This window comes from Mustela nigripes, chromosome 10 (genome assembly GCF_022355385.1).
Source record: "Mustela nigripes isolate SB6536 chromosome 10, MUSNIG.SB6536, whole genome shotgun sequence".
NCBI classification, from domain to species: domain Eukaryota; kingdom Metazoa; phylum Chordata; class Mammalia; order Carnivora; family Mustelidae; genus Mustela; species Mustela nigripes.
In genome coordinates, this window is record NC_081566.1 from 35,495,480 (window position 1) to 35,500,967 (window position 5,488).

Genomic DNA, 5,488 nt, shown 5'->3' on the forward strand with positions numbered 1-5,488 from the left:
TTTAAACAAGTCTCACATGACTCTGATGCACATTATTTACAGATTAGACTTTAAGAGACACTAATCCATAGTTTAACAAAATAGGAGCTGGGAGATTATTGATTCTCAAAGTGTGGCAAAGGCTGGTGTGAAGGAAGAAGTGGGTAGAGTAGGGGAGTAACAGGTAAGAAAAAGGCAAGAAGCAACCAAGGGCGTGGTACATTTGGGACCTATTAACAGAAAAATGCATCAGTGGGGAAGTGATGTGAGAGATAAGGGGGTGTGGGTGGGGTTCATGTAGGAACAGGCTTTAAGTGCTATAAGGAAGCATTGCTCTCTTGTCAGAGTTGCTCAAGTGTTTTCATATCAAGGCCCACTGAGAAAGGGTAATATATGCTTACCAATCTAATCACACTGTCAGGACTGCTGACAACCAAGGATGACCACCGGGGACTTCCCACAGCTCTAGCACTCCTGTAACCTACTCTTTGCACACATATTTGGGAGAGCCACTAAGAAGATGGGAAGACACTGAAGGGCATTTTTTTTTTTTTTTTTAAGATTTTGTTTATTTATTTGACAGAGAGAGATCACAAGTAAGCAGAGAGATAGGCAGAGGGAGAGAGAGGAAGGAAGCAGGCTCCCTGCTGAGCAGAGAGCCAGATATATCGGGCTTGATCCCAGGACCCTGGGATCATGACCCCAGCCTGACTTCAGCCGAAGGCAGAAGCTTTAACCCACTGAGCCAACCAGGTGCCCCGAACACTGAAGTACTTTATTTATTTATTTTTTTAAAGATTTTATTTATTTATTGAACAGAGATCACAAGTAGGCAGAGAGGAGGCAGAGAGAGAGAGGAGGAAGCAGGCTCCCTGCCGAGCAGAGAGCTGGATTTGGGGCTTGATCCCAGGACCCTGGGATCATGACCTGAACCAAAGGCAGAGGCTTTAACCACTGAGCCACCCAGGTGCCCCCACTGAATGCCTTTAAACAGGAGTACTGAATCTCTGCTTTGGCCACAATGCGGATGTACTAAAGAGGGGAAAGGCTGCAGGTTGCGAGGCTTAGCTTACAATGATGGGGACCTGAGACAGTGTGATCATAGCAAAGAGGAGGAAAGAGGGGGGACTTAGAATATTTAGGGGGAAACCAGCTAAGCATTGATGAGAAATGAGTGAGAGGGAAAGGGGGTATAGTGAATGATGACTTCAGGCTTCTAAATCTTAAATGGTATGACAGCATCTCAAATAGTAAATGCAAGGAAGAATCGAGGCTAAATACCTACAACTGAAATTTTTATTTTGAAATATAATGGGGACATTCAGGTGAAAATGTCCATTAGGCAGTTGGAGATGCCCTTCCAAAGCTCAAGAGAGAAAACCAATTAGGAGATGAATATTTGAGTCCACACTTGCTAATAACTGTCATTGAACCCATACTCTGGACTATTTACATGATAGGAACAGAAAAAGTCTAGAAAGAAAGTCTACAAAAACTTTTTACACTTTGGATCAAAGCCTCAAATATGACTGTTCATACCTAATGACCCAGTAACACTTCTAGGAAAATAATAATTAAAAATGAGGGCAAAGATTAATGTGTCAAGGTAGTTGTAACATTGTATATACTGAGAAATTAGAAACAGCCCTAATGAAATGGTATGACATGGTATGACCATCAAACATACTCATACTTTGAAACAAATTGTGTTGCTTTATGATCTAGTATCTAGAGTTACTTTCTTTTTTTAAATAATTTTTTAATTTTTTTATAAACATATAATGTATTCTTAGCCCCAGGGGTACAGGTCTGTGAATCGCCAGGTTTACACACTTCACATCACTCACCATAGCACATACCCTCCCCAGTGTCCATAACCCCACCACCCTTAGAGTTACTTTCAAAGATAGAAACACAATCCAGTAGCCAAAATTAAATTAAAGCAATTTAAATGTTTTGTGGTGTCTCTTAAACACATGGAAATATAGAATATAATGCACAGGGAAAAAAACTTCAAAGAAATGCTCTTTCTCAGGGCAGCTGAGAAAGTCATTAAATGTCTGCCTTTGGCTCAGGTCATGATCCTGGTGTCCTGGAATTGAGCACCACATTGGGTTCCATGGTCAAGAGGGAGGCCTGCTTCTCCCCTGCCTGTGTTCCCTCTCTCGCTGTGTCTCTCTCTGTCAAATAAATAAATAAAGTCTTTAAAAATAAAAATACCCTTTCTCCATTTTTATGTTCTCAACATCTCTGCCCACTTTTCCAGATCCCATCTCTCAGCCTTCCCAAAGATCTTTCCTCTTGAAGGCCTCATCGGTTCCCTTCTTTTTTTGTCTTTGAAACAAATCTCAACCCTTTCTTATCTAAGTCCCCTGTCTCTGATTCTCAAATCTGTTTATCTCCTTCCCCATTATATCAATTTTGCATCAGAAAAACCCAGGGATAAAGCTGGCAAGGGTAAAATGATTTATAGAGGTTGGAAGAGGGGTAGGGAAGAGGAACAAATAAAACCAAATTTACTCTAGATGTCAAGGAAAGGGGGAAAGAATGTCAACACTTACGTGAAAGTTAACTTTTGTCTCCCCCAAAATATAAGTGAAAAAAAAAAACATGCATAATGTCATATTGTGTGTCATGTATAACATATATGTGATATAAAAAAAAAGGCAGGCAAAAAATCTTGAATAATCACAAATAGAATATTATTTATACTACATTTAAAAAATAATATAGATATTCTAACAATAAATTTTAATTCACAGAGCTCCTTCTAAGAGTAGTTATTTATAGACAAAAATATTAAGTTAATATTTCCTATTTCTAAGATGCTGAAAATATATGCTTATAAGAGAGAAATCAGTTTTGAAAATATCTAAAAATGAGAAATTGTTTTTCAATCACAAGCTGTATGACCTTGACCTGCTTTACTTTAAACTCTGTTTTCTCTGTTTTTTTCTCATCTGCAAAATGGAAATGATGTTAATTTTTCTTATTTATTTATTTATTTATTTATTTATTTTATTATTCATTGTCTTCAGTTAGCCAACATATAGAGTAGCATAAGTTTTTGTTGCAGTGAGAGTTCAACGATTCATTAGTTGGGTATATCTTGTAACTGCATTGGAGTTTGTGAGGATTAAATAAAATCATGTATGTGACACCTCCTGCTTTACTGGGAATTGTGGTCTTAGCCTCAAACTGAGAAACTCAAGATTCACAGCAGGCTTTTTCAAGCGTTAAGGTTGGCTATCTTTAAGAAAGTTTACAGGACAAGCATCGTGGTGCACACAACAACACAGCAATAGTCTTGTGATCCCTAGGTACAGCTTTGGATGTCCCAATCATTCTCCACACTGGGTGTGTGTAAGTCACAAGGAACAAAGTTGACTGAATACAACCTCAGCTCAGGGAAGCCATTGGCTCTGAAGTCTCTTCAGCTTTTATGTTGAGCCACATACATGCAACTCTCTAGTCTAATCTTAGGTTTATGCGAATAGCCCCCACGCTGCAGGCGGCTCCATTTCATTCATTCCCAATCACTCATTAAACAGACTTGACAATGAGTTTCAAGTGCTTGGTCAAGTACACAGGACTTTCATTTATCTTGTACCCAACATAGGTAATTTATAAACCATTCCTGAGTTGCTGCTGCAAGACTAAAGGTCAAACCTTCATGCATGTCTGACTCTAGGGAAAAGGCCAAAGAAACAGCTGTTAACCCTTCTTTTCCAGTATGTAAAATGCTGAGACAGTAAGCAAATAAAAACCTTCAGTCATTGCATTGATCTTTTAAAAGCTGATAGATCAAGTGTTATTATAATACTATAATTGTTTTAGAACGAGAACAAGGAAATCTGCTGCTTGGTTGGAATCTTTTCCTCTTTGGTGGTTTTTTGAAATGATCATTGTTAAAATCAGGGGTTCTCCAAGCTTGTCCGAATCCTTTCACTTTTAATAAAAATTTACACTTATTCTGTCCCTTCAAATCGTATTCTGTTGCAGAAGACTTTAAAAATTCAGGGTCGGAGATTGGGGGATGAGGACAAGCTGGTTGCTGAAACAGGATGGGGATGAAAGCTACTGAAGCGTAAGGTCATCATTAACCTGTGAAGGATTGTTCTTATCCACACGCAAGTCCCTCCGGAGTAGGAAGTTACTAGATGGTAGTTGGGATAATTGTTTGGAGGGAGTAAAAAGGTGAAGCTCCACCTGCCCCAAAGACATGGCTTCTAAGTAGATCATGCAAGAGAATGATAGCTAAACCACCTTTAATAATAAATGGCCATGGAGGTGAGAGTAAAAAAAGAGACCACGGAGAAAATGGAGGATGAGGGACGAGATTGGTCAACTTGGCAGAAGATTGATAGGTCCAGAGGAAAATAGCCAGTGAAACATTCCTCTCTTAGGCATGTACTAAGGACTAGGGACAAAAATGTCAAAGTCTCAATTCTAACTCATATGTATTATGGCATTTTAAAGCCTCTCTGTGTCTCCAAAACTTCCGTGAAATTTTATGACTTTTATAGCCTTGGGGAGTGGAATGGTGAATAATGGTGAAATTGAGCTATAAACAGGTGTAGTGTGATTCAGTCTTGCCTCTCTGCCAAGGCCAGTGTGATGGGAACAAGAGTTTTTTGAAAGATCAAAGTCTGGAAGCTTGAGGTGGTGACTGACAGCAAAGTGAGGAGTAGCCCACGCGGTAAAACATCTGTGCACAGGAGAAGCAGGGATGCATGACTCAGGGGACAAAGCTTCCCCCGTTTCACCATGGGAAGGTCATGTTAGGGGAAAGACATGTGATGATTCAATGAGGAGAATCATCTAGATAGAACTGAAACTTTCCCAATAAATTATAATTTATAATAATGACAAATATAATTTTGCTTACTCTGAATTAGAGGAGAATATATATATATGTATATACGTGTGTGTGTGTGTGTGTGTATAAAATATGTTTTCTTGGGTCTCTGTGTACTTCTAGGACTTCTCAGCCAGTACTGGAAAGTCATAGTGTTTGTTAGAATTAATCTTCAGTGTTATCATAGGTTATTAGTGCCTAAAGACCACTGCATACCTTGGATGACCTCTTAATGCACCATCTAGCTTTATAAAGAAATCACTGACACAGTTCTCATTTTTTGCATTATAACTTGATAAATATTTTGTTTATATCTGTAATTTAAAGTAAAGCCATATGGTTGCCAAAAATAATTAAAATTTGATTTGATTATTTAAGCATGTGAATCATCTTCTCAGGTTCAAGGGTAAAAGGGAAACTACTTTGAATTCTACTGGTTTTCTTCATAGAGTATTGGACATTTATGAATAAAAGTTCACAAGTATCAGAAAATTCTCAAAGTAAATTTAGGATGATAAATTAATTTATAGTATAATATTTGTATGCTTCTGGAATTCTAAACATTTACACTGCATCAGATTGTATTCACATTCATAGGTCACAAGACAAGTAAAATGAGTTTCTGGAACATAGTCTGAATAAGTAGAAGTT